Below are 17,648 nucleotides of genomic sequence, written 5' to 3'. Positions count from 1 at the left end.
GTGTGTGGTAAGGGGCTGGCTCCAGGCAGAGGCTAATCAGAGGAGAAGAATGGGTTGGGCCCCGTTACCAAGGCCAGGCAGACTTTATTCTCCAAGTGGTAAGTCATCAAAGGAGGTTTGCTCAGAGTGACAACATGAGGCTGCCTTTCAAGAGGTTGTCTGGAGCTTGGGTGATAAATGCTTTTGGAAGGAGGGGAGTTAAGCCAGGGGAACCAGTTAGTTCACTGTGGCAGGAGATATTGTAAGCCTTTCATCCAGTCATTAAGCCAGTGTGTACTGGGGATCATGGGCGTGCTGGGCACTGTGCTCCATCCTGGGAAGGTGTAACCCACACCCCCACCCTCATGGAGATCACATTCTAGCCGGGGACAGAGACAGCTATCCAGTGGAAATCAAATGAGTAGATAGTATATTAACCTGTTTGCAAACCTGTCATTGGAGTCGTAGGACTGCCCCGTATTGTGTCTGAGGAAACAGATTGGCCACCATGTCTCTCCCCCGAGGGGCACCTGGTGGACTGAGATCAACCCCCTCCTGGTTAGCAGCCACGTGCTTAAGCACCGACCACCACCAGGGCCCGTAGATAGTGTGCTTGACGGTGCAGGTGGTCAAGTGGACATGCACACAGGAAGGGAACGAGGGGTTTTTCAGAGCCCCGGGGTGGTGTCCATGGTTAAGCATTTGTCTTACTAATGGGAAGGTCGGTGCACTTTGCCTACTCCTAAAGGACCCCCAACGAAATGCAATCCTTTTCAGAAAAGTCAGGGCCACAAACTGTGGAGCAAAGGTCCACTCTGACATCCCGGGTCACCAGGAACCAGAATCGACTCGAGGGCAACTGTTGTTTGTTTACTAGAAATGGTTGTGGGCTGGGGCCGGGAGGGGGTGTGCGGTGGGTGGTGTGGTTCACAAGTTCCTAAAGAAGATGGATAGCCAGCTGGGGGAAGGAAGGCTCTTGGGGTGACTTGTGAGTGGAGGGGCCCCAAAGGAGGTGGCATGGGAGAGGGAGAAGGTGAGGGCGAGGGAGGTTGGGAGTGTTTGTAGGTAGACTCGGTGAGACGAGGAGCCAGCCAGGAGCACAACAGGGAGTCAGTGATGTTTATGAAGGGCAGCAAGAGAAAGCCACCCAGGCAGCACACAGCACGGTACCATCATGGAAGACCCAGGGCGTTCAGGTTATAGGCATGTCTCCCCGATGAGGCTGTCAGCATCTTGAAAGGACCCATTCACACTGGCCAAGCCAAGTGCTGAGCACATTCCAAAATATTCAGTGAATATTCGCAGTTGGAAGGCATTCTTCCTTCATCTTGCTGCCCCCAGCCACGGGGAGCTCCCTGCGTGGTGCCTGAGGCTGCTTTTCTATACTTCGCTAGAGGTCCACCACCGAAGCTAGGGAAGCTAACCAAGGGTCTGGCCCAGGGAGGACTGGGGTTTGGGCCAAGCAGGAGTCCCGCTGTGTTAGCCCCAGTTGACCAGAGAAACAAATTCATAGACACTTATATGTGTTTTAAAAGAGAACTTTATATCAAAGAAAAATTGTACATTATGAAAACATCCCAGCCCAGTCCAGATCATGTCCTTAAGTCTGATATTAGCCCATATGTCCGATACCAGTCTATAAATCCCTCTTCCTACTCATGAAACACAAGCAATGATGCTGATGCAGGAAGATCACAGGCCAGTGGGTAGAAAGCCTTGTGGACCCAGTGGTGGTGGAGGCATCCCAGCGCTAGCAGGGGTCTCCAAGTGAGCCCTGCGGCTCCAGGCCTCTAGTGTAGCTCTGTGTCTTGTCAGCAGGAATGTCTCACAGGAAGGGAGCTATTGATTTCCGTGGGCACCTCCAAATGAGGTCATCAGGCTGCAACCTGAATGACAGCTTAGACTCCACCCCTCCACAAGTTGACACCAGAGTATGTTGCTCACGTGCTCTTGGGCTGTGTGGCCCCTCCTGGAGTAGGCGTGCGGCAGCCTCCTCCTTGAAAATCCCCTTCTATTTCTGGTGGTCCAGAGTCTCTTGGTCCCTCCCCAGTGAGCACTGCCCAGTGATACCCTGTGGCCTGCCCAGAGAGGGCATCTAATCCGTAAGTGGCTGGGTGCTGTTTATGTCAACATCTACCTCCCACCCCACTTAAGAGCTTGGCGTGCCTCCAACCGTGCCCTACCTGGATGAGGCCCCGATGCCACTGCACTTCTACCGGGACTGGGTCTTCCCCAGCAGGCCCTGCATCGTGCGCAATGCCCTGCAGAAGTGGTCGCTCCCCTATCTGAGGTGGGTGCAGCCCTGGGCTGGGCTAGGGTGATGGGCGAGCTGTCTTGTGGCATGTGGGCATGCTCTTAGAGTCCCTTCCCCTAGGGCCACGGCGGGTGCCACGGAGGTGAGCGTAGCGGTGACCACAGATGGCTATGCTGATTCCGTGCGTGGAGACCACTTCGTGATGCCAGCCGAGCGCCTGCTGCCCCTGTGAGGTGTGTTGGACGTCCTGGAGGGCAGGGCCCGGCACCCTGGCGTGCTCTACGTGCAGAAGCAGTGCTCTAACCTGCTTACCGAGCTGCCCCAGCTGCTGCCCGACTTGGAGCCCCACGTGCCCTGGGCCTCCGAGGCTCTGGGTGAGAGGGGGCGACTGGGGCAGAGGGCAGTCGTTGAGAATACACAGCAGAAGCACACACCAAGCTTCTACACTGACAGCTCGGTGACATTTATTGTCTTGGCCCACACCCACCACCCCATGGCCAGGGTCAGGCCCTGCCGCTCTGGAAGCCTTGACAGTTGACCGACTGCAAAGGATTAGTGCTCTAACTTTTGCCTGTGGGGGGCTGGGCCCACTCCCCAAGCCCTCCAAACCATGGCCTCTTTGCCACTTTTCCCTGGGATGCCCCTCGCTTGCACGCAGTACCCCTGCCCACATCCTGTTGGGTGTTATCCCAGAGCCGACCTGCAGGGGACAACCACTCCTAACTCTCCTCCTCTGTCCTGCAGGGAAGATGCCAGACGCGGTGAACTTCTGGCTGGGGGAGGCGGCCGCAGTGACGTCCTGTAGGTGTCTCTGGGATGCAGGGACAGGGAGGAGCCAGGATGGGGCCAAGGGTGGGAGGCTGGCCTGGAGGGTCGGTCTACAATTCTGCGAACAGAGGAGGAGCGGCGTGGCAGCGTAGTGGGTGGGATGACTTTGGTGTGAGGGCGCACTAGACATCTCTCAGAGGGCACGTTGGCCCCGGAGGTGAACTTGGGAGAACCCTATGCGTGGATATTTACCTCTTTGGAGAGATGACCCGCATGGGGCGTGTGGTGAGTGCCAAGTCCCTGGTGGCTGGGATCTGGAATGCCCTCCACCCCAGACGCCCCCTGGGCATCTCCTGGAGTCTGGTTTGACTATGTCGTTGAGAATACACAGAGCAAAAGCACACACCAAGCTTCTACGCTGACAGCTCAGTGACATTGATTCAGTCCCTCTAGTTGGTTCAAACGTTCTCACCCTCCCTCCCCGAGTTCTTCTCCCTGAGGGAAATGAGGGTGCTTCAGAAACTGTGTAGAAAATAATGGGATTCCCCCTCCCCCCTTATAAATTCATTGTCCACCAGGATCCTGGCTGTTCTTTGAAGAGGCTGTTTTCAGTCTGAGCCCGGATGGAGTTTAAAAGAGCACCATGCTCATGGCAGAGGGATGGAGATCCTTTACTGGCTAAGTTGAACTAGTACTGGGCGTAAAGGAGACATCAAGGGACACTTTGGATGGAAGGTTGAAATCTTTATTCGCAGGACTTTCTCGTTTTTACACCCCTGGTTGTCTTGAGGCGCAAGGCTCTGGGTGGGCAGGTTCTGCCTCTCATGTGCCCTGTTCCGCCAAATCTGCCCAGGACCTTCTTTGTGTTGGCAGTGCACAAGGACCACTACGAAAACCTCTACTATGTCCTCTCTGGAGAGAAACATTTCCTGTTTCACCCGCCCAGCGATCGACCCTTCATCCCCTATGGTAGGGCTGGGGCCTGCCTTACGCATGGGCCCCAAACCAGAGGAAGGGTAGCGAGGCTTCCCTGCCTGTGTCCCTGGGGCAAGGCAGCCAACAGGAGAGGCTGGGAGGAGGTGTGAGGGGCTGGGAGCACTCTTTGCTGAGCTCGCCCTTTTTTTCTGGCATCAGAGCTGTACACCCCAGCAACCTACCGACTCACTGAGGCGGGCACCTTTGAGGTGGTGGATGAAGAGGCCATGGAGAAGGTGTCCATCTTGGCCCTGGGCCTCAGGGAGGGGCAAGCTCATCCATCTCCGAGGAGCAAGTGGGCCCCAAAAGTCCTGGGAAGGTGGCCCCTTCCTCCGTAAGGTCCCACCTTCTGGGGCTGGCTTCCCAGGGCGGATGGAGGGGGACCTTTGGCCCTTACCGTTGGCAAGGCCAAAGGCCGAGTTCCCCGGTCCTGCTCCGTCCCCAGGTGCCCTGCCTTCCACTGGATCCCTTGACACCAGATCTGTCCCGGTACCCACAGTACCGTGGGGCCCAGGCCCTCCGCTGCACCATGCAGGCCGGCGAGATGCTCTACCTGCCGGCCTTGTGGTTCCACCACGTGCAGCAGTCCCAGGGCTGCATTGCTGGTGAGGAGCTGCTGGCCTCGGCCAGCGGGTGGGCTGGGGAGGCTCTGGGTCAGAGCTGGGCCACCCACTCCTGTGCTTGCTCTCCCCACAGTGAACTTCTGGTACGACATGGAGTATGACCTCAAGTACAGTTACTTCCAACTGCTCGACACCCTCACCAAGGCCTCAGGCCTGGACTAGTGGAGCCAGCAGGGAACGTGCCCCCCCACAGCTCAGGGGGCACTCTGGCTCCTCCCCAGATAGGCCCCCACAGAGACACCCTGCAATCTGTCTGACCCAGAACCCCGTTTGGGTTGGGACCGATCCTGGAGACTATCGTGGGTGATAGGAGGAGGACCAGGAAGTGCCAGGCAGGTGTCTAGGTCAGGGTTCCCAGAAAGCTGCCACGCAGGTGAAGCAGCCCCGTGGGTGGAGGCCAGCTGCGGCGTCCTCCCTCCTGTGTAAAGCTGTGAAGGGGATATAATGATGGTCCCTACCTTTCTGGCTGCCCTGGGGCCTGGAGAGGGTTTCTGTAAGGGCCCGCTCGCTCGCTCGAAAGACATGCTCAATAAAGCCGGGGAGGCTCCATGTGGTACCTGCCCCTTGTGGCTTTCTGTGTCTCCAGGAGGGCGGGGAGGGTTCAGATGGAAACGTCAGAGAGAGGAGCTAGCTCCCTGTCTGTCCGGGGACCACAGCTTGTACTGCGGTCTGGCCGGGAGGCCTACCCTGTTTTAACTCTCTTCCAGGGCTCATTGACTGGGACTCTGGTTTGCTTCGCGATGGGGTTGGTGGCCTGGGGACGAGCCTGTGTCTCCTAACCAGCACAGGGACCAGGGGACAGAAACTGCCCCACCCCCACCCCTGGGCTGCTCCTCTGCAGAAGGAACTGGCTTTCTCATGCTGCCCCAACAAAAGGGGAGATGAGCCCCCTTCCCCTGGGTGCCCACCTGGAGCTCCAGTCCTGGCCATCTCTGGGGACCCAAGTGGCCCAGGCCCTGGCTTTGAAGAGCTGTTTTTAGTAACAACCACTCCCCTGCTGTGATGATAGGCTCCGGATATACCCCTCCTCCGGGTCTGCTTCAGTGGAGACTGGGCATTCCTGTCCTTCTGGTACCTGGATGTTGCTACAAGCCTTGTTGGTGGGGACTCTGCCCTTGCCCTACCTCTGGCGGCTGCCCAGACCTGTGGCCCCTCCAAACCATACCTTCCTGTCCTGCTCACACGGGTGGTTGGTGGGCTGTCCTGGAAGCAGGACCCAGCTGGGCAGGCCCAGGTGGTGTCTGCTGGGGGCAGTGGGTTTTCCAGGAACCCAGCAGGGGTGGGGGACCTTGAGCCCATGGGAGGGTGTCAGTAGCCCCAGTATAGGCTGAGGTGCCACATTTCTTGGGCAGGGTGTGGGGCTTGGGCGGAGCGGAAGATGCAGGTGGGAGTGGCTAGGGAGGCCAGTTGGGACATACTTGGATTTTGGCTTAAAACCCCACAGTCCTCGGCCCAGTGGCTACTGCTGCCTTTGCTCGCCCCGCCTGGGACCCCCAGCCTCATGGCTCTGGTAAGACTGGTGTGGCACTGGAGCCCACTCTGACCCTTGCTCCCCACCTGAGTCCTGACTAATACTTTCTCTGGAGGGCTGTGGCCACGGTGGTCTTCAGGTGTAGGGGGCGTGTTTGCCAGCTTTGGGTAGGGGCATGGCTGGGCTGCGGATCCACAGAGCTTCTAGGCAGGGAGAGGCTCCTGGCTGCTCCCCTGCTCCCTCTGAGTCAGTTGCCTGGGCTGTCGGGGCCTGAGACTGATGAGATTGGTGACTTTCCCGGGTTCTTCCTCTGCCAGGAACCCCTGGGTGCATGCAGCTGGGACTTCCAACGACAGCTGGGAGGCCAGTGAAAGGGTGTGCTGACACACGCTCCCTGCCCCCAGCGCACCTGGCAGGGCTTCAGCCCAGAGCCCGGGATGGTTTGGGATGGAGTCCTGGGGTCCTTTGTTCCTCTGCCCTCGGAGAACCTGGAGGGCGCAGGGCTTGGCGCCCATGGGCTGCCTGGCCTGGTAACCTCCCACCTGCCCCAGCACAGAGGTGGCTTCCAGAATTGCCCCCTGACCAGGGGTGGGATGCACAGGGAGGAGCGAGTGAGCAAGCAGGAGCTTAGTCCTAGCAGGCCGCTCCCTCCATGCCCTTCTGTATGCCCACCCAGAGCTTTGTAAGCGAGGGCATGGGCTAGGGCAGACAGGTGGCAAGATAGGAGCCTGCTGGTTCCAGGAGAGGGAAGCGGAGAGCACAGCGATCCTGCCTCTGGGTCCCCGGCCAGTTGCTGGGTCACCTCTCCATGCCTCCGCCTCCTCGTGAGGCAGCGTAGTAGTCGGCTGAGTTAATGTATGGATAGCCCTTGGGACAGACCTGTCATGGGCATTGTGTAAGTTCCTATGGACGTGCCCTGTCTCTTCTAGACTCGGGGTTCTGGGTGGCCTTGGCCCTGTTGGTGCAGGGTGAGCCCTCATAGGTGCCCCAATCTCCCTTCCATCGCCTGTGGCCTTTGGTCATGTCATCCCACAGCAAGCTTGTCCCCTCCCCGCTGCTCTGCAGGCCAAGTTGCCCGGGACCTCCCTGCTCACCATTCGTGTGCTGCAGGCCCACAGCCTGCCTGCCAGGGACGTGGGTGAGTTGACCGAGAGAGGAGAAGGGAACTGAGGTTGCAATTAGAGCAGGACAGGGACGGTGGGAGGTGGCAGGAGGGCTGGGCCTGCGAGGTCCTGGGAGGAGGGGCTGCAAAGAGTGATGGGCAAGGGCTGGTGATGGAGGGTGGGGCTTGGTGCGTCCCCAGGGATCCCTCTGGTGGTGAACTCTGCGTGGCTTGGGGGAGAATTGGCCCTCATTTCTTCTCCTCCAAGTGACCCACTGTGACTTCTATGTGACCCTGTGGCTGCCCACGGCCTGCAACCACCGGCTCCAGACGCGCACAGTCAACAACTGCAGAAAACCTGTCTGGAACCAGAGCTTCCACTTCCGGGTGCACAGCCAGATCAAGGTGGGCCTGCCTCAGCCCAGCCCTGCGTACCCCCAGCGCCACCCCCACCCCACCCCCCACCCCATGGCCCTGTCCCGCTGCTCCCCTTCCAGAACATGGTGTAGCTGAAAATCTTTGACCAGGACCTGCTGACCAGCGACGTCCACATGCTGTCAGTGCTGTGTGACGTGGGCACTCTGCTGCCTGGGGAGTTCCGGCGCCAGAGCTTCTTGCTGAGCCTGCAGGCAAGACTCCACATGGGCGGCCACCCTCGGTACCACCAACGGGATGCTGCTTAAATGCCCCTCTTCAAAGAACTTGTTTACAGACCATGAGGTCAGGTTTCCCTGGTGCCCGAGGCCCTTGTCAACCAGGACCTGCTTCCCGAGGAGCGGCCCCCTCCTCGGGGCCACATTATGGACAGCAGCCCTCCCCGCATTGGCACCCCTGGCTGGCATCTGGGTTGGAATCTGCACATACCCACACTGACACACACACTCACACTCACATTCACACGCACACGCAGCCTCACACACATACACAGGTACACTCACACGCAAGCACACGCACTCAACCACTGTCACACTCACACATGCACAGCCATGTGGATACACATGCACACACACTCACATGTGCACACAACCACTCACATGCATGCCCACATACATGCCCACATCTTACCTTTATAACTTGCTTTTTCAGGGTGGGGAGCGGTTTGACGTTGAATTCCGCCTGCGGAGTGTGTGAGTTGGGGGTCGCGGGGGTCAGGGGAGTAGGGGGTTGCGAGGTAGGGAGAGGGGCTCTGGGTCAAATCTGTCCCTTCTGGAAGGAGAGAGCCTCGTGCGCTCAGGGCTGGTGTCCTTCCCCGGGGACCCTCTGTGGTTGGAAGGACTGCCTAGGCTTCCTTGGGGGCAAGAACCTGGCCCCCGCTCATGGCTTTTCCCAGGACAGACTGTGCGGAGCAGCTCACCAGCAACGGTGTCCTAGTGCTGAGTCAGATCATTGTAGTGATTGATTCAGGATCATAGTAGTGATTCGGGATCATAGTGGTGACTTGGGATGGTAATGGTGACTTAGGATCATGGTACTAATTCGGGATCATAGTAGTGATTCGGGATCATAGTAGTGCTGTGTGATCATAGTAGTGATTTGGGATCATAGTAGTGTTTTGGGATCATAGTAGTGCTTTGGGGTCATAGTAGTGCTTTGTGATCATAGTAGTGCTTTGTGATCATAGTAGTGATTTGGGATCATAGTAGTGCTTTGTGATCATAGTAGTGCTTTGGGATCATAGTAGTGATTTGTGATCATAGTAGTGCTTTATGATCATAGTAGTGCTTTGGGATCATAGTAGTGCTTTGGGATCATAGTAGTGCTTTATGATCATAGTAGTGATTTGGGATCATAGTAGTGATTTGGGATCACAGTAGTGATTTGGGATCATAGTAGTGCTTTGGGATTGTAGTGGTGAGTGACACACCCTCCCTCAGGCCATCTGCTCACCTGCCCTCCTGGCTGCAAGTCTGTCTGGACCAGGAAAGAGAAAAGTGGGAGGGGCTATGATTTCCAGAGGACATGGGACTGAGGAGCAGGAACCGCGGGCTGCAGGGGAAAGGGTAGTGGTGAGGTATCCTTGCGTGGGAGGGGCGGCATATGAATCTTCTCTTCCCAACACAGGCCAGTGAGCTTTCCCGCTTGCATGTGCGGCTGAAGGAGGCCGGGGACCAGAAGGGTGAGTCTTCCAGGTCACCAGGACAGCCCTGGCCCTCAGCCTATGTCTTCCCCCTTCCTCAGCTGCCCATCCTGGAAGAAGCTGCCAGCCACCTTTAGCCTCCGAAGGCTAGGGGCTGGGGGTGAAACTGCCCGGGCTTACCAAGACCTGGTCTTTTCCCATGACCCTGCTCCGAGGGGGCTGGGCTGGGGGTAACTCCTCCCAGCCTCTGCCAGCCACAGGGGCGGGAGACACCTCACGGGCAGGGAACCCCCTCCCACCCCTACCTCGGTTCCTTTCTCCAGAGTCAAAGGGAAAAGTTCAGCTTGTGGTCCCCGGATCCTACGAGCGATCTCAGGAGGCCACCATAGGCAGTGACTCCTTCCGTTTCCACTTCCCCACCTGCTGGGAGCAGGAGCTTAGTATCCACCTGGAGGTAGGGTGCCCCCCCCACTGACCCCCTGGAATTCAGGCCCACAGGGCCGGGTGGTACCCCTGCTCTGAGACTCGGGTAAGTGTACATTTTTAGTGCCGTTGCAGAATGCCCCCCAGGAGCAACTGAAGGTGCCATTCAGGGCCCTGCCATCAGACCAGCTCGTGAGGCTGGTCTTCCCTACGTCCCAGGTACTCTTCACTCAGAGGAAGAGACCTTGATGTGGGGGTGGGACAGGGCCTCAGGCCAGTGCGGGGGTGGTGGCAGGGGGTGACTCCTTCTCTCTCTTTTCTTTTGGGCCAAGCCCCTGGGCTGGGCTGTGGGGGTGCATCCCTGTGGAGATGACTGGGGCATCCCAGGGCCGAAGTTGGGGTGGAGGTGCCAGCCTTTCTGAGTGGTGTTTTGCTGGTTTGAAGGAGCCTCTGATGAAGGTGGAGCTGAGAAAAGAAGACAGGTGAGAGGCTGGGCTGGGGGAGAGCAGCCGGGGGAGGGAGGGCGCTACGTGCAGCTGGGTGGCCTGGAGGACCGGAAGCAAGCGGGTGGCTGCAGCAGGGAGCTCCCAGTCTTGGGAAGGTGCTCAGAGCAGAGAGGGTCCTTCCTCAGCCTTGTAGTCTGCGTGTGGCCTCACTGGGTGGGAGAGAGGTGGGGGCTGAGGAGAGTAACACGCCTGGTTTGAGGAGCACAAAGACCAGAAGGAAGCAATCTTTTGGGTGGAAGCAACGTGGCTGGGCCTTCAAGAACTTTTGCTGGCCCTCGGTGTCTAGGAGCATAAGCAGCCCCAACTTAAAGGCCTTTGTTCCTTCTCAGCCCCCATGCCCCCTCCCCAGTGTAGCCCTGGTCCAGCGTTGCAGGGGAGGGAGAAGCTGAGACTCAGGGCCGTTTTGGCCAGAGGGACACCCTCATCTGCCGGCTGGCCTTGCTGTCATGCCGGGCGTGTTGGTGTGGCTCTGGGCCCACCATCCCCCCCTCACTCTCCAAGCTTCAGCACACAGGCTGAAGGGAGAGAAGAGATGGACGTGGATCTTGCAGGGAGATGGGCCCAGTGTCCTCTTTTCTGATGAGGATGAGCACTGCCTCACTGTCCGTCCATCCCCCCACCCCACCCCCAGACCAGGGGAGCTGGCCGTGCGCCTGGGCTTCGAGCTGTGTGCTGAGGAGCAGGCCTTCCTGAGCAGGAGGAAGCAGGTGGTGGCCAAGGCCCTGCAGCAGGCCCTGCAGCTGGAGGGAGACCTGCAGGAGGACGAGGTCTGTCGGGCTGGGCAGGAGTGTGGGGGTCTCAGGCCGAGTGTTGAGCTGAGTGGGCCTCCACACTTCCATTGCCCGACCAGGGTTGGTTGTAAGGCGGACTTGTGTTTGCCTCTCGTCTGCCCACCTACCCCCCTTGTACTTCCCGGAGCTTTCTTGATGTTATCTTGGGCCCGATGCGGCTGAGCAGTGTCAGAACCACGGGCCCCACCAGGGGTAGCTACCCTTCTCTGGGCGTTGGCCCGTGACCTGGAGCTGCTTTTAAGACTGGGCCTCTCAGACAACTCGGTGGACATCTGGCCAGGCCTCTCTGCTGGTTGGGCTGGCTCCTAAGGAAATGAGCTCCTTGCAAGGGGAGAGGGACGCTGATTTTGGGGTTTTGAGGTGAGCCTGTGTCTTTTAAGAAGTGACCGCCGTACTCCCCAGGCTGGGGATGGGGAGATAAGGCCTGAGGCCTGTATGCTCCCTGGAGTTTTCAAAACCCGAAAGGACCCACCCTGCTGAAGGAGGTTATCCTGACATGACTCTCCTCAGCTGATCTGACTCAGACCCGCTCCATGGGTCCCCACCAGACTCTGACCTACGCTAACTTGGTGGTGGGGCCAGGGGCAGGGGACTGAGTGGCCACTTGACTTGCTGTGTTCTCCTCCTGTGGTTTTTACTGCCCGGCGCACCCTGACCTCCCCTCCACTAACTGGAAGTCCCCGCAGGGCCTCCCTTGAGCCCAGCTGTACTCTGCCCTTCCAGGTCCCAGTGGTGGCAATTATGGCTACTGGTGGAGGGGTCCGGGCAATGACTTCCCTGTATGGGCAGCTGACCGGCCTCAGGGAGCTGGGCCTCTTGGACTGCGTCTTCTACATCACAGGGGCCTCGGGCTCCACTTGGTGAGCAGGCTGAGTGTGGGATCTGGGGGTGAGTGGGCAGAGGCAGGGGTGCCTGTGGTAAGGCTTCTCCAGTGCCCCCTTGGCCTCCCTGACTAGATTGGAAGGTCTGCGAGGAGGCAGGTTGCAGGTGCGATATGCCCAAGGTGCCCCATGGCCTTCGGTTGTCTCCATGGAGCTGGAAGGCACCTGCGGGCTGCTGCCCTGGGAGAGAAGGTCCGAAGGGTGTGAGGTCTCGGGGGACTCTTAGAGGAACCTGTCTGCCCCCGACCTCTGGCTTTGCCTAGGACCTTAGAAAACCTCTACAAGGATCCAGAGTGGTCGCAGAAGGACCTGGGGGGCGCCACCGTACTGCTGAAGACGCAGGTGACCAAGAACAAGCTGGTCGTTTTGGCTCCCAGCCAGCTGCAATGGTACTACCAGGAGCTGGAGGAGCGCGCTCGCCTGGGACACCCGGCCTGCTTCACCAACCTCTGGGACCTCATCAATGAGGCCATGCGACATGATGGGGTACAGAAGGGCGGCCCATGGGGACGGGCCTGGACCTGGAGGCAGCCCTGCTGGGTAGCAGGGCGAGGGGAGATCTCCAGAGACCAGGCAGCAATGGGTTTACACGGAGTTATCTCCCTACAGCCTGATGTCCACAAGCTCTCGGAGCAGCGACAGGCTCTGAGGCACGGCCAGAAACCTCTCCCCATGTACTATGCCCTCAACACTAAGGGGCACGGCCTGTCCACCTTTGAATTTGGAGGCAGGTCGACGCAGCTGGTTGAGGCCCCGGGCGGCCAGGGGTCGGGGAAGGGGTGGTTGGGATGGTGTGGGGAGGCAGTTTTTCATGCCCTTCTCCTTACACTCTGGTCCGGGACCCGAGTGAATCCAGACACCCATGACCCCAGAGTCACATGGACTGGAGGGGAGTCGCCCCGTCCTTTGTGGCTGCCCTGCGTGGGTTCGGGTGGGCAGGAGGGTGGTGGCCAACAGCGGTCCTTTCCCACCGCAGAGTGGTGTGATTTCTCCCCCTACGAGCTCGGTTTTTCCAAGTAAGGTGCCTTCATCCCCTCCGAGCTCTTCGGCTCCGAGTTCTTCATGGGGCAGCTGATGAAGAGGATGCCTGAGTCCCACATCTGCTTCCTGGAAGGTGAGGGGGTCTTGGAGAGAGAATGGGGGAGGGGAGGATGTTTCTGGGGGAGCCCCATCACTGAGGCGGGCAGCAGGGAAGGGTCAGGCTGTGACAGGAATGGGGGCTCTCATCCCCTTGTGTCTGCGCTCCCAGGTATCTGGACCAACCTATATGCAGCCAGCCTCCAAGACAGCTTATACTGGTCCTCGGAGCCCAGTCCGTTCTGGGATCGCTGGGCTCAGACCCTGACCAACTTGGGTAGGTGCCCAGGCTCCGGGGCTGGTGCTGGGGGTGGGCATGTGACTCCCAGCTCTGTGTGTGTGTGGTGGTAAGGGCACTGGTCTCAGCTCTTTCCCTCTCCGGGGTCACTGCCCTCAGACTGGGCTAGCACCCACGCCCCACTCCCTGGCTGTGCAGACAAGGAGCAGGTCCCAGTGCTGAAGATGGAAGTGCCACCCAGCCTGGCTGGGAGGATCGGGGAGTTGTTCTCTGGCCTCCTGACGTGGCGCCCGCTTGCCCAGGCCACCCACAACTTTCTGCGTGGTCTCCAGTTCCACAAAGACTATTTCCAGCACCCTCACTTCTCCTCCTGGAAAGGTAGCTTCTCCCACCGGGGCCCAGCCCCCTGATGTCTTCCCAGAGCTGTGGGCCTTGGCTCCAGGCCCCTCCTGGGCCCCTCACCTAACCCCTTGGCTCCAGGCCTTCCATGTGTGGCCCCACGGGATGTGGGAAGTAGAGTTTCCTGCTTTCTCCTTCAGCTGGGGCTGGAGGTTGCTTCAGGGCTGGGGCCAGGTGGGTGGGGCCTGAGGGTGGAGTCTTTTTCCAGGAGCAGCCAGTGACTGCCACTGACCAGGGGAGCAAGCGTGGTGTCCTCAGCACCCGTGCTCAAGGCTGCCCTCCCACCCCGCCCACCTCTCCAGACACCAAACTGGATGGACTCCCTAACCAGCTGACCCCTGGGGAGCCCCGCCTGTGCCTGCTGGACGTGGGCTACTTTGTCAACACCAGCTGCCCGCCCCTCCTGCAGCCCACCCGGGACGTGGACCTCATCGTGTCGCTGGACTACAACTTAAATGCCGCCTTTCAGGTGGGGGAGCTGATGAGTGGCACCCGAGGATGCTAGGGCGGCTTCGCAGTGTGTGCCTTGCTGGCTTCCTCCCAACCCTACGAGACAGGGACCCACATGCTATGGGCTGAGCTGTCCAGAGAAACAAAAGCAGCAACACTCCTCTGTGTAGAAAGAAAGAGCTTTAGATCAAGAAGTCATTTTAGATCTGCAAGGCATCCCAGCCCAGTGTGATTCAAGACCATGCTAGTCAGAACCTTCCTCAGCCTGTGTGTAGCTGCAGGCAGATAATGCCCAGGCTGGCGTGAACACGGCCGAGTCGGCGGCTCTCCAGGCTGGTGGCCCCATGGGGCCGTCCCTGGAGACAGAATCCCAGCGAGGAGGAAGAGGCTCATAGCATCTCCCCTTCCTTCCAAGGAGGGATCACCAGGCTTCCACCTGAGTGACAGGTGGGACTCCACCCCTGCACTTTCACGCAGGTCCAAGTGGACATAATATCTAACCACCACACCATGTCAAAACAACCAAACCAGGATCCCCACCATGGAGTCCATGCTGACTCACCGGGTCCCCCTTGGTGTGTTTCCGAGATTGAACTGCTTACGGGAGTAAAAATGCCCATGGAGCAGTTTGTCACAGGAAATCAGCCTCTAACAACCAATGGGTCAGTAGGCACAATTGTATGGCGATAAAATAGTAAAGGTCTAGTAAAGTCATAGAGGCTAGGAGAGATAGGGGAGCGAGAGTACAATAAAGGAGTCAGGCACGTTTTATGATAGCATGCTCACCTCAGCTCCTCTTGATGGACCACGAGGAAGTGGGGGAAGAGAGAGCATCTGTATTATCTTGGGGTAGTTACAGGTAGCCTTAAGACATGCATATTCAGTAGTTACATACGCCACAAGGTGGGTGGGATCGACAGTAACGCTGAGTTCACAAGTGAGGAAGCCTAACAGCTGCATTGGGGGAAGCTGAGAGGGGGGCTGGGCGACAGCAGGAAGAGAGAGCCAGAGGATGTCTGCCTCTGTAGGAAGATCAGACCAGCCATGTGCTCACTTGAAGGTAGCATGGCTGTTAAGGGAGAGTCTGTGGCTACCAACGTGGAGGCACAAGTTCAGGAACGTGGTGCTCGGCCCTCTCTCCATGGAGCAGCGGGTGGTTTCCCAGTGCTGACCCTGTAGAACCTCGCCCAGCACATAACTGCTTCACCACCAGCACTCCCTGTGAAAAGAACTGGGGTTTCATTCACGCTCCATCAGGGGGCTTTCTCCGCAATGGGGAGAGGATGTGATGGTGAATCTGGTTGGCTGCACCTGCATCCCGGCTGGTTGCAGGCCGTCGACACCTCAGCGTTTAGTTTCTGTGTTAATTTAGTGAGAGGTGTGTGCCCTTCATGGCTGGCCTCAGCGATGGCTACAGTGCGTTTGGTGGAGCTCTGAGGGGCTGCGGCACGGCTGTCCACTCCGACTAATGCTTGGTCCTATGTGACGTCAGTGTCCAGGACCAAGGGAGCCCAAGGCTAGCCCTCTCCTGCCCTCTGTGCCCCTGCAGCAGCTACAGCTGGTGGGCCGCATGTGCCAAGAGCAGCGCATCCCGTTCCCGCCCATCTCTCCCAGCCTCGATGAGGAGCGCCAGCCTCGGGAGTGCCACAAGTTCTCTGATCCCGGCCAGCCTGAGGCCCCAGTCATTCTGCACTTCCCCCTGGTCAACGACTCCTTTCGGGACCACTCAGCCCCTGGTGAGCCAGCTTGCCGCCACCCCCTTCCTGGTGTCCCAGCCTCCCCGACCCAACAGACCCGCCCTCCACCCCTGCACCCTGCCCCTCCATGCCCACGATGTGCTCTCTGCACAGGGGTCCCTAGGACACCCGAGGAGCAGGAGGCCGGCCGGGTGAACATGTCTCCGTCTGACTCCCCCTACCACTATTCGAAAGTGACCTATAGCCAAGAGGACTTGGACAAGCTTCTGGGCCTGGCCCACTACAACATCTGCAACAACCAGGAGCGGCTGCCGGCTGCCCTGCGCGAGGCCGTGCGGAAGAGGAGGCAGCGCTGAGAGCCCGCCCCGAGTGACACCATGCCTCAGCCTCAGAGAGCCATCCCCCAGTGTTCTGGGGCCTCGGAGGGCCTGGTTGGCCCCAGCAGCACCCTTCCTAGCCTTGGGTGTATGCCCTGGTACCCCAGACGGGGCAGGAGCTGCCAGCACCTCACAGAGGGCCATCTGCACTGTGAACTGAAGCTGTGATTACGGGCTTGCCACAGCTCAGCAGCTGCTCTGGTCCTGGGCCCTGGGCCCCTGGAGCAGGCCACAGTGGGCCTCTTCTCCAAGCACCGGGAGAGGTGGGGTGCAGAGGTGCTGTGGCAGCCGGGGTGTAAATGGGGTGGGGTTGGGCTTCGGGGTGGCTGGGCCCGGTGTAGAGTGCTGGCACTGGGGGGAGGGTCCTAGGCTCCCCCGCCCTGCTGCTCTGAATGCTGTACGCAGGGACTCGGGGGCTGCACACATTATATGACTCGTCCCACCAACGGTCTGAGGATGTCATTGCTGCTATGAATGGGGAGACCTTTGGTACCACCATCAAAGACCAGTTTAGGAAACAAGACAAGGACACATCTCCCTGGCCCCGCAAAGAGTTTCCAGCCTCTTGGTGCTGTGCCACCCTTTCCCAGCAGGAAGCCCCGTAGGAGGTGTCTGCTTCGGGCACCCCTGCCCCACCCTCCCAGCCAGTAGCTGCCCTCTTTGCCGGGTGGGGGTCAGAGCACCTTGAGGAAGAGCCTAGGAAGGTGTGACCTCGGAAGGGCTGCCCCTTACCAGGAGCTGCCCGTTCCCAGGGTGCTGCGTGGTGGCCTGGTAGACTGTGGCGAGCCTGCATGGGCAGTCTGTGGCTGGTTCCATGTGGTGATCTGGATGGAGCACGTCTCACCTACAGCCCCAGGGTCACTTCTGGGCCCACCCACTCACCTACAGCCCCAGGGTCACTTCTGGCCCCACCCACCCCTGTGGAGGAGCAGCGAGGCCCAGTGAATGAATGTTGGGTCCCTGGGTCACACCTGCCCCACCACCACCTCCCTGACAATACCCCACGTTCCTCTAGCATTGGTAACCACGTGGATTCCCATGACACTCCCCTTCCCCCTTCACCCCAATGCATGGCTGAGTGACTCCCAGGGTGGGCACAGAGTGAGAGTCAGGGCAGGAGTGACTGCTCAGTACCCCTGTGTCCAGGATGAGGCTTCACCCCAGCCATTCATCTCATTCATGAACTGGCCCCCATGGGAGAGTGCGTGGAGGTGGGCAATTACAGCGGAGATGGTGCCCCAGGATGTCTCCACTGGTGGAGGGTGGTGGGCTCAGGGGTGCTGCACATTCTGGGGGGTGGGAGTAGGGGGGAACAGGGGCTCCTGCTTGCACATGTGAGAGAGAGAGAGAGAGAGAGAGAGAGAGAGAGAGAGAGCCTTGCCCTGCCCCGCCTTCTCTGCCTCCACCTTCTGACCCCTCACTAGATTCTCTTCTCCCCTTGGAGGGCGACGGGGTCTGTGCCTTGGGAGAGCTGCAGGGGACTGTGACAGCAAGGGACGGGGAGGCAGCAGGCTGCCCATGAGCCGAGGTTGGTTTGGAGAGGGAAGAGGAGAAGGCAGG

At 59.2% G+C, this 17,648-nt stretch overlaps 1 pseudogene; it reads left to right on the top strand.

Annotated features, from left to right (window-relative positions):
* The first annotated feature begins 285 nt into the window (after positions 1-285).
* LOC142435743 (cytosolic phospholipase A2 beta-like) lies at positions 286-16,067 on the top strand (annotated as a pseudogene).
* The last annotated feature ends 1,581 nt before the right edge of the window (positions 16,068-17,648 follow it).

This window comes from Tenrec ecaudatus, assembly GCF_050624435.1.
Source record: "Tenrec ecaudatus isolate mTenEca1 chromosome 1 unlocalized genomic scaffold, mTenEca1.hap1 SUPER_1_unloc_13, whole genome shotgun sequence".
In the NCBI taxonomy this organism is placed as follows: Eukaryota; Metazoa; Chordata; class Mammalia; order Afrosoricida; family Tenrecidae; genus Tenrec; species Tenrec ecaudatus.
This window is presented reverse-complemented; position numbering and strand designations above follow the sequence as displayed.